We start from the raw sequence: 12,067 nt of genomic DNA, 5'->3' as shown, positions 1-12,067 counted from the left end.
TACACTTAAGTTACATCTGTTACTAACATGGACGTACAGCAAGGACAGAACAGAGCTGACCTCCACAGTGGAGCGTGTTGCTGTTTATACCCAAATAGACTACTCCAGAATGTACAAACATTACAAATGTCATAATTTTCGAGAATCTTCCAGAAACGATAACTTCAAAATAAAAAGTAAATAAACAAATAAAAGCTGTGGGTGAGTGTTGAATTTGAATTCGTGATCTATAGAGGAGAGCTTTTAATTATTGAATATGGTTCGGAGAATCTCCCGCTACTTATCCCTATTTATGGGCTCCCATTACTGAATTCAGGCTACATTTTGGTATTCCTACTCGTGTATATATGAGGGACACCCATTAGATATTTGACCTGGCTTTTGTAACTAATGTATCCTACCCCAGAATATTAAATTATTAAAGGACAGTTCGCGCAATATTCTTTGTTCGGGTGTGACGTTACAACCGTTAACTATCCCTAAGTGCAAATATGGCTCCCGCTATGTGGTCAATCAGAAGTTAATATTCTAACAACAACTTTGATTTTTTTTCTTATTTTCAGTCACGTAACGGATAAACGTTGTTATTTTATGCTACACAACCTGAGGCGGGAATGTTCCTTGAAGCACTCTGGATTTACTTTAACCATGCCAGAAACGCTGTCGGTGATATTCAGTGACGGATTTCTCTTGCGTTAACTCGAACCTCATGGCAAATAAACATGGCTGGTAAATGCGAATGTTATTGACAAATTCATCCAAAATTTTATAACTCTATTATCTAGCTAATAACATTTTATTACTGGCATTATAATTTAACGTTCTTCGCATACGTCTCACTTGATGCCAGGCGCCCATGCGCAGATATCCATATGATTCACTGTGATATCACGCTACATGAAGTGGTTGCGATGTGTCAAAGACATGTACTTAACTTTATTGCATCTACTTATTTACTCATAACATTAACTACCGTCTCTTCTTTATACTGAAATGAATGTGAGCATGGGATTGGCTACGACTTTGCCTTCGCAACTTAATAAATAAAATGGTTGAAATGGCTCTGAGCGCTATGGGACTTAACTTCTGAGGTCACCAGTCCCCGAGAACTTAGAACTACTTAAACCTAACTAACCGAAGGACATCACACACATCCATGCCCGAGGCAGGATTCGAAACTGCGACCGTAGCGGTCGCGCGGTTCCAGACTGTAGCGCCTAGAACCCCGGCAACTTAATATCTCAACTAGTTTTGAAAACCGGACAAACCTAATCATTTACTCAAGCACCAATCGAAGACACTGTTGGACAATAAAAGTATAGTCATGTAATTAACAACCGACAAAATATCTATGAAATGGCCTCCTCAGGGCGTATGGGAAGTGATAATGACAAAACTACGTGAAGCAATTCCATTACTTAAAAAGAATCTACACACGCCACTTCCAAGTATTTCAGTTAAATTCCTGGGATCGGTGGAGCACAATGTCCAACGGACCATGAGGCCTTTATCGGACCGTTGATCGATGGCATTTGTTCTCACCGTGGAAAGACCCGAAGTACATATCCAAATCTGCACGCGCAATTTTCATCAGTCGTGTGGCGTTCATTGTCTAATTCTAACACACATCATTGCATACAATGAACACCATCACGTCTCACGGTTATCACCGTGCAATTCCAGCCGTCACTGCCTTGCAGACAATTATCAAACATGTACTCACCATGGAGTAGTTCCAGTTTAATTTCTACACTTATATTTCCTAAACTTATGACGTGGCTCAAGCACGTTGCTGCCATGTCAGTGCAAATGCCATAGACACCATGCTGAGAAATAGGCGATAATACTACTCACCAGAACATATGCTTGCCCATTAAATAAAGCATCAAATTAAAATGAAAGTATTATTGCATTAATGTATTGAATTTACAGCAGATCCATAAAAACAACTTTCCACTAAGACCGATTGTTAGCGCTCCTGGCTCACCGACGTATGAACTGGCAAAACATTTGGCCTCTGTGCTCCAGCCACACGTTGGGAAGACCGACACATACATAAAGGACTAACGACATTTCACTGAGGAGCTGAAGAAACTGAAACTTGCACCAAACGGAATCCTGGTCAGCTTTTATGTTGTTTCTTTGTTTACGGAAGGGCCACTCAGTGACGCTCTGGAGCACATCGGAGACATCACAAAGCTCTTCCATGCGTGTCTCACCATGAGCTATTTCACGTGGAATGGCGATTTCTACGAACAGCTGGAAGGCGTCGCCGTGGGTAGTCCTCTAAGTCCAGTGGTGGCCAACTTCTTCACGGAACAATTCGAAGAACAGGCATTGGACTTGGCGACTTGCAAACCTAAGGTGTGGTACAGGTACGTCGATGATACTTTCGTTGTGTAGAGCCATGGCGAAGAACAGCTCGGTGACTTACTAAGACACTTGAACATCCTCCATGCCAACATAAAATTTACCATGGAAGTAGAAAAGGACAAAACTGTCATTTCTAGATGTGCTGGTCACAAGGGATGGTGAAAACCTGGGACACAGCGTGTATCGAAAACCGACACACACGAACCGATACCTGCACAAACTATCAAACCACCACCCGAGCCCGAAAAGAGGCATGATTAATACACTCGTAACGCGAGCAGGACAAATATGTGAGCCGCAGCACCTCAGACGCGAAATGCATCATCTGGAACGTGTTTTGAGGAGCAATGAGTACTCCACAAATTATATTGGAAGTGTAAGAGAGCCAAACACTCGGCGAAGTAAGGAATCATAAAAAGAAATGTCGGGTACGGCCTTTCTGCCAAATATTCCCAGAGTGACGGACAGAATCGGCCGTATAATGCGCAAACATGGCGTAAAGACGATTTTCAAACCGACAAGGAAGATCAAAGAGTGTCTTAGATCGGTAAAGGAGAAAAGGGACCCACTTGCAGTGTCGGGAATACACCGTATACAATGCACATGCGGAAAATTTTATGTCGGAATGACTGGACGATCAATAAACACGAGGATCAAAGAACATAAGCGACACTGCAGGTTGGGGCAGGTGGAGAAACCGGCCATGGAAGAGCACGCACTGAGTGAGACCGACCACGTAATAAAATTCGCCAACACGGAAGTTCTGGGTGTAGAGAAGCACTATCACACGCGCTTGTTCAGAGAAGCTGTAGAAATACAAAAAGATGCGAACAGTTTCAACAAGAAAGAGGAAAGCATGAAGGTAAACGGATCCTGGCTTCCCGTACTGCAGCGAACGACCGTCGCATGTAGCAAGAGGCGAACCGCACAGGAAATGAGAGCGGAGAAGCCCTCGGACGTTGGCGCGACAGGTACATATAGTCTGCGACTGCGAGCTCGGCTCCAGTTCACCACCGGCAAGAGAGGGTGAAGCTTTGACAATGCCAGCCACTCCTGCTGGCGAAACGGCAGTTAAATCATTAGATGAACGTCGGCCGAAGAACCCGAGACAGAAACCATTAGGCAGTTCGTCAAGAAGTGGCCACGAAAGCCTTAACAATTTTGTATAAATTTATCACATGCACTAAAATATTTCAATTATTTCTAACGCAGGCTGTCCTAAAACTCGGTATTTTGTTGAAATATGTTTACTAATCTTAATTGGTTATTACACTGAAGAGCCACAGAAACTGATACCCCTGACTAATATTGTGTATTACACCCACGAGCACAAAGAAGTGTCACAACATGATGTGCCATGGACTCGACTAATGTCTGAAGTAGTGCTGGAGGTAACTGGCACCATGAATCCTGCAGGCCTATCCATAAATCAGTAAGGTTACAAGGCGGTGGAAATCTCTTCTGAACAGCACGTTGCAAGGCATACCAGTTATGTGAGACCTTAACTTTTCCCGGCGAATTGAATGGTCAAATAACTTACGAGTTTGCTGCCGGGTGACGTCGTCGACCACCGCGGTCACGTAAGTGATTTGAACATCCCAGATATGCTCAATAATGTTCTTGTCTGTGGAGTTTGGTGGCCAGCAGAAGTGTTTAAACTTAGAAGAGTGCTACTGGAGCCGCTCTGTGGCAGTTCTGGACGTGTGGGGTGTCGCATTGTTCTGCCGGAATTGCCCTCGTCCGTCGGAATGCACAATGGACATGAATGGATGAAGGTGATCAACAAGAACACTTTGTACGTTTCACCTGCCAGAGTCGTATCTAGACATATTGGGAGTCCCTTATCATTCCAACTGAACACGAAGACACCATTTAAGAGCTTCCATGAGCTTTAAGAGTCGTCTGCTGACATGCTGTGTCTATGGATTGATGAGGTTGTATCCACACGCAAACACATCAGTCCTCTCGATACAATTTGAAACGACACTGGACCGACCAGGCAACATGTTTTCAGTCATCAACAGTCCAATGTCGATGTTCACGGCCCCAGGTAAGGGGTAAAGTTTTGTGTCGTGCTGTTACCAAGGGTACACGAGTGGGCCTTCAGCTCCGAAAGCCCATATCGATGATGTTTCATTGAATAGTTCACACGCTGGCACTTATTGGTGGCCCAGTACTGAAATCTGCACCAATTTGAGGAAGGTTTGCACTTCTGTCGCGTTTACAGATGCTCTTCAATCATCACTGGTCCCGTTCTTGCAGGATGTTTCTCCGGCCCCGGCGGTGTCAGAGATTTGATGTTTGACCGGATTTCGGATATTCGCGGTACACTCGTGAAATGTTCGTACAGGAAAATCCCCACTTCATCGCTACCTCGGAGATGCTGTGTTCCATCGCTCGTGCGCCGTCTATAGCACCACGTCCAGACTCACTTAAAGCTTGATAACCTGCCATTGTAGCAGCAGTAACCGATCTAATAACTGCGCCAGACACTTGTTGTCTTATATAGGCGTTGCCGACCGCAGCGCCTTATTCTACCCGTTTACATATCTCTGTATTTGAAAACGCATTACCAGTGTCTTTGGCGCTTCAGTGTATCTGCAGGTCCGAACGAATTCAATGCAACAGTTCGGCGCGAATGATTTCTCTGCTTAAAAATTTTGATAACTTGCAATTGTAGGAGCAGTGACCTATCTAACAAATGCGCCAGACAATTATAATGGGGTTGCCGACCGCAGCGCGATATTCTGCTGGGTTACATGTCTCTGTATTGAAATGCGTATGCCAATACTAGTTTCTTTACTGTATTTAAATAGTTACGCAAAATTGCAGTTGTATATAGATATTAAATTATCTTCTACAGACAAAAAAAGCGAAGTAATTCACGAAATTTGAAGAAAGATGTGGATCATGACCTGAACAAAGAACCTAAGTATTTTCCAGCTTTAATTATTTGAATTAACATCCCATCGAACTGAAACGTACCCCATCAATTAACACAAAATATTATCTGAAAAAAGGAGCGTTTTCATTATTATTCCAGCTTAAATATTTTATATGCTTACAATGTTGGAAATGGCTTCACATTTCACAGCACTAGACAAATCACGCCTGCTTCTCGCCCTGCACCAGCATCTTCTCTCTAGAAGTCCCGTATCTGTCATGGCGCTAATCGCCAGCTCCTTCCACTTCTGGAGAGTGGAGAGTGGAGAGAAGGTCGAGATTGGCCTAACGCGGTGCATCATACCTCGCCCCCACGTCTTTGGTTTCCTTTACCAAGCTGCAGAGTATCGAATAAGTAAAGCTCCTATACCACCTCTACCATCTTTGTCAGACCCATCTCACTATCAGAAAGCTCACTCACACATCCAGAAATTCAAACAAAATTAAATTAGTGAATGGGGACAAAGCTAGAAAAACTTTACGAAATGCCTACATATACAAGAACAGAAAATGAAACACAAAGTCCAGCTCTCTTCTCGATGGCAAATGTGCGAGGGAAATTCGAAAAGTAAGGAACGATAGGTCGCGAAATGGAAACCACTGTAAAATCAAAACTGTTTTATTTGCATTGGTTAGCTACACCTTCCTGCTACTTCTCTACACAGTCGCCGCTCAGACTTACACATCTTTCGGAGCGTTGTACCAACTTTGCAATTTCCTCGTTATAGAAGACAGCCGGCAGTGCTTTTCGACAATTTTCTACTCTGGACTGCACCTCGTTGCCTGTGTCAAAATATTGTCTCCGTAGCCAGCGGTTCATTTGAGCAGAGATGAACCTCATGGGTAGCTTATTACGGGCTGCATTGTGGGTGATCAAACACTTCCCATCGAAAACGCTGCAGGAGCATCTTCATTGCCCCTGAAGAGTGCGGTCGAGAATTGTCGTGTAGAACGAACCGCATGGCAGTTATGTTTTGTGGATTGCATAGCTTCAGGAGAAATCTTTCGCTAGGCTCTCATACTTGGCGGAAGACGCTATTTTCTAGCCATCTTTACGTTCTCACTGTGAACTCAGAACTGGAAAGAGAGACATGATGTGATCGACGGGCATACTAGACACAGTGCCCAACCCATCTATGCAAAGCCTCATCAGATTTTCGCCGTACTTTCCATTTCGCAACCGATCGTTCCTTACATTACGAATAACCCTCGTACTTTAGATGCCATTGCAAGTATTCCTCGATACCAAGTGAATACTACATTACTTGAAATAGCTGAAAGCGAATTACAACACCCTTTCAGCCTGTAGCACGCTAGTCAGTGACAGTAACAGTTACGCCAGACTGCTTAAATCACGCCTCGTCTCTGTATTTTGTGAAAATCATGTTTACTATTTAAATAGTTATGCAAAATTTGCAGTTGTATATAAATATTAAATTACCTCATACAGACAAAAAAATAAATGTACTTGACATTTTTGCGCTGTGCCACTAAACCACGCATGCTGTCGGAACGCATTTGCGGCCATCCCTAGAAGTCTCGTCGAAGCGCGTCTTGAACAAAAACAGTATTTTCTATTCATCATATGAACGACTAGACAAATGAATACATAAATATTTGACTATATTCGATAAAACTCATCTGCCACTGACATCCTTTACATATACCGAGAATTTCGTAGGAATTGAGACAAAACTTTCACTAAGACTCCACAGCAGTACTTGAAGTCTTCACACATTGTTATTTTGACTGCCAAACGTGTTTCATTTACCATATATTTATATATATCCCTAAACCTCGTTTTGCACCTAATACACAGATTTCATTGTCCTTTGAAAAATTTCTTTATACAGCCTATTTACGATGAACGGTCTGTTTCATTAATAACGGTTCTAGATATAAGATTTGCAGGTACTCGCAGAGGTCCAGCGTTGGCTGCAACTCTCGTATAGCAACGAAACTTGGTAGATATTCTAAAGTGTTAATACAGAACCGATTCACCCTGGAAAAATTAGTTCTAATTTTAGCCACCAGGTGCAAATCTGACACTGTGAATGCAAGGAAGACGTAAAGATAGTGTATGTTTTCATATGCAGTGGGTTAAGAACGGCACGTGGACAGAAAAGGCCAAACAAATGAGAACGGTATAATGTTGATTTTATTATTAACCACAACTAGCACAATACGTATGTTCAATATGAGCGCCAGAAAACTGAGCAAGATACTGCATCCGTAAAACGACTCGATCAACAGCGCCAGATTTGCAACTAGTGGCCAATACTGCAACTACTTTTTTCCCATCGTAAATCGTTTCGAATCTACGCATAAGCATATCTAGCAAGTCTGGTTACCAAACGATAATTAGAGCTGACTCTGGACTTGTATAAGCTCCTGCACTTTAATTATAGCCACCCAGGACAGATACACTGATGAGCAAAAATGTAATGACCACCTGGTGAATAGCGTCTTCCTCCACCTTGGACCGAAAGTCAGCAACCATTGTGTGTGGCTGTAAATTATGAGCCGCTGCTTTATGAGCGCATTGCTTGCGTTTGAAAGCGTCCCACGTGTGATCCATCAGGTACAGGTTAGCCAAATTTGATGACCAAGATATAAAGGTGTCTTAACTGCCATGCCCCTCAAACCAATGAAGCGTAAGTCTGGTACTGTGACACGGACAGTTATGCTTCTGGAAAATGCCAACGTGGATGTTAAGCATAAAGGGAGGTATGAAACTTCCCGGCAGATTAAAACTTTGTGTCCGACCGAGACTCGAACTCGGGACCTTTGCCTTTCGCGGGCAAGTGCTCTACCAACTGAGCTACCGAAGCACGACTCACGTCCGGTACTCACAGCTTTACTTCTGCCAGTACCTCGTCTCCTACCTTCCAAACTTTACAGAAGCTCTTCTGTAAAGTTTGGAAGGTAGGAGACGAGGTACTGGCAGAAGTAAAGCTGTGACTACCGGACGTGAGTCGTGCTTCGGAAGCTCAGTTGGTAGAGCACTTGCCCGCGAAAGGCAAACGTCCCGAGTTCGAGTCTCGGTCGGGCACACAGTTTTAATCTGCCAGGAAGTTTCATATCAGCGCACACTCCGCTGCAGAGTGAAAATCTCATTCTGGATAAAGGGAGGTACATGGTCTGCAATAATGTTCACCCTCATGCTGCGTTCGTTTACTGTCACAGGTCCTATGTAAGCCTAAGTAAATTTCCCTTACTTCATAATGTTGCCCCCACCGGCATGTATACCTGGAGCGGTAAATTTTTCAAGGGGCCCTTCTCCTGGATGACAGCGTATCAAGGCTCGGCTATCGACCTGGTGCAACAAGAAACATGATAAATCCGGCCAGACGAAACGGTATTTTTTTTATTCATGGTCCATTGTCGATTATCCTCTGTCGGTTACAATCCTAACTACGATACCATTAGGACAACACTGGAATATGTAGGGATCGTTTGCTGCGGTGTCTCGTGATGAAAATGTGCTGAAAAGTGTGCTCCAAAACACTTATACCTGCTCCAGCATTGTACTCTGTCATCATGCACTCATGTTCTGTGATGAGACATGGAGCTCTAACATTTTCCTCACGTAATCGTGGTGTTCACCACCCATCAATCAATTTTCATAGATGCTCATGACAGTTACATGCAGACAGCTAATAAGCTTCATTGTTCCCGAGAAGCTTGTTCCACGGCCATAACAGTCTGTCCTTTGTCAAAGTTGTTTATGCCAATGGATTTCAATTCCCCTCCGCACCGCTTATACAGGATGATTCTTTAGTACCTCTGGGATTTTAAAAGATATCTGCAAGAAATATTCAAAACATACAGAAAACAGAGACACGTCAAAGGACGGAGCATCTCTTGAAGTTTTGGATTCATATTACAGGTGCAACAATGTGGACAGATTTTTGACATTGAAAACGTCATTACGTGCGTGCAGTCGATAACACAAATTGTGACGGTAGTCCATTTTGGAATTCTGTTCATTGAGTAATCTCACTGAGCCAAAGAAACTGGTACATCTGCCTAATATCTTGATGGACCTCCGCGAACACGCAGAAGTGCCGCAACACGACGTGGCATGGACTCGACTAATGACTGAAGTAATGCTGTAGGAAACTGACACCCTGAATCCTGCACGGCTGTCCATAAATCCATAAGAGTATGAGGTGCTGAAGATCTATCCTGAAAGCACGTTCCAAGCATCCCAGATATAATCAATAATGGTCATGTCTGACGAGTCTGGTGGCCAGTGGAAGTGTTTAAACTCAGAAGAATTTTCCTGTAGCCACTCTGTAGTAATTCTGGACGTGTGGGGTGGCGCCTTGTCCTGCTGGAGTTGCCCAAGTCCGTCGGAATGCACAACGGACACGAATGGATGCAAGTGATATGAGAGGATGCTTACGTCCGTGTCACCTGTGAGAGTCATACCTAAACGTATCAGGAGCCCCATATCCCTCGAACTGCACACGTCTCACACCGTTACAGAGCCTCCACCAGCTTGAACAGTCCACTGCTGACATTGTATCCGCTCGATGCAAGCTGAAACAAGACTCGACCAACCAGGAAACATGATTCCAGTCATCAACAGTCTAAGGTCGGCGAGGCATAATGCTTTGTGTTGTGCAGTCATCAAGGGTACACGAGTGGGCCGTCGACTACGAAAACTCATATCAATGATGTTTCATTCAACAGTTCGCACGCTGACACTTGTCGATGGACCAGCATTGAAATTTGCAGCAGTTTGTGGAAGGGTTGCACTTGTGTCACGTTTACGATTCTATTCAGTCGTCGTTGGTCCCGTTCTTGCAGGACCTTCCTCCGGCCGCTGCGATGTCGGAAATTTGATGTTGTTACCAGATTTCTAATATTCACGATACACTCGGGAAAATTTCCACTTCATCGCTACCTCGGAGATGCTGTGTCCCATCGCTCGTGCGCCGTCTATAGCACCACGTCCAGACTCACTTAAATCTTGATAACCTGCCATTGTAGCAGCAGTAAACGATCTAATAACTGCGCCAGACACTTGTTGTCTTATATAGGCGTTGCCGACCGCAGCGCCTTATTCTACCCGTTTACATATCTCTGTATTTGAATACGCATTAATGTATCAGTATCTTTGGCGCTTCAGTGGATCTGCAGGTCCGAACGAATTCAATGCAACAGTTCGGGGCGAGTGATTTCTCTGCTTGTTATAATACACATAGCTATGATCCCCTCCGCAATTACGTTACGGCTGCTGCTACCAACTGAAAGGTGGAGAGGAGCTCTATACATTAATATTCATAAATTTTCTGTATATTTTTTAGTTTTCATCTCGCAGTCCTCTATTGTAACCCTAAACGTACCTACGTGTATGCTTTCCTAACTGCGTCACGTACTTGCAACGCCAGCGCATGGTGTTCAATCTTGCCGTGGGCATTGATCATTATGTGTTGGCTCATCAATGCTTATCCACTCATTGGTGAACTAATCTTCTAATCTTGAGCCACTGTTTTTATACATACGGGTCGACCAAGAATTCTGTTCACGAGCCATGCCATAGCATAAATGCCATAACTCTCAGCCTCGCTGCATAATTCCCCAACTGCTATGCCACGCTGCCTGTGAGTGAGGAAGGGGAAGAGGAGAAAACTGCTAACCCGCTGCATTTAAATGGCAATGCAGTCGCACTGCATACTTGTTTTTATAGTTCATATTTCTCAACAACATAGATCATAAGAAAAACAAATTTTCAATTATTTAATTATTGTTGGCATGCTGAAGGCGTGATATAATTTTTATCCGATACAAACTGTCATCATAGGGACAGAGGCAGACAGTTTCACAGATTTTCGCACCCAAGTTTCCACATAATCATGACTTATTTATTTTCATAATTGAAGAAAGGTTATTCACACACATAAACTGATCGAAAATTGTAGCAGTTTTGCAAACTCATTACAGAGAAGGGGAGAGTCTACCCTAGGAAAGCAATGTAGACACCCTGGATAGTTTTAATTAACGTAAAAGGATTGCTTTTAAAACGGAAATTACTTTGAAGCTCACTCATTTACATCTGCACATACACTGGGGCGCTTTCAGCGAAAACGGCAAACGCTCTCGAAAACAGTTCGAAAACAGATGTAGGATTATAATTAAATCGACACCCTAGCTGCAAACAGGCGTTGATATACATAATTTGGGACACGTTGAAAATGTGTGCCCCATGTGTGCACACATTTTCAACACGTCCGCAATGAGGTATATGAACGCCAGTTTGAAGCTAGGGTGTCGATTTAATTATAATTTCATTCTAGAGAAACTGCACGGTCATCAATGGTATCCGTTCTTACGGGAACAGATACTACCTTCATATATAGATGTAGGATCGGTACGGCATCCAAACGTTTAGGAAACTATTCTTGTAATTATTTCGGGTTGATAATGAAGTTTTGAAACCTCGCGTTTTCTTCAACGGCAGTGAGCTTAGGGAACTGGACTTCGTTTGTCATTATTTGTCTGTTACAGAATGCAATTTTCTTTGTAAATGTGTCCTCATCAAATCGGAAACATGTCGTTTCTCACCTTGCAGTGGGCAGTGTACAGTCAAGTTAACTGAAAATGATAGGCCTGCGGTATATTCCGGATGTCCTTATTTTCGTTCCTGATTTTTTTCATTAGTAAATTCAACAACAGCGTTTTTTAAAACGAAAAATCATTCCAGACATGCCCCTTGACTTAACAAACGTAATTTGCAGTAGTA

The 12,067-nt window shown here is 43.3% G+C and overlaps 1 non-coding gene across 1 annotated transcript; it reads right to left on the bottom strand.

The window, feature by feature from the left end:
- Positions 1-8,072: 8,072 nt before the first annotated feature.
- On the bottom strand, positions 8,073-8,147 carry Trnas-cga (transfer RNA serine (anticodon CGA)). The gene has a single exon. It is a non-coding gene; the product is annotated as a tRNA-Ser (tRNA).
- Positions 8,148-12,067: the final 3,920 nt, after the last annotated feature.

The sequence above is a fragment of the Schistocerca gregaria genome, chromosome X, assembly GCF_023897955.1.
Source record: "Schistocerca gregaria isolate iqSchGreg1 chromosome X, iqSchGreg1.2, whole genome shotgun sequence".
Taxonomy (NCBI): domain Eukaryota; kingdom Metazoa; phylum Arthropoda; class Insecta; order Orthoptera; family Acrididae; genus Schistocerca; species Schistocerca gregaria.
This window is presented reverse-complemented; position numbering and strand designations above follow the sequence as displayed.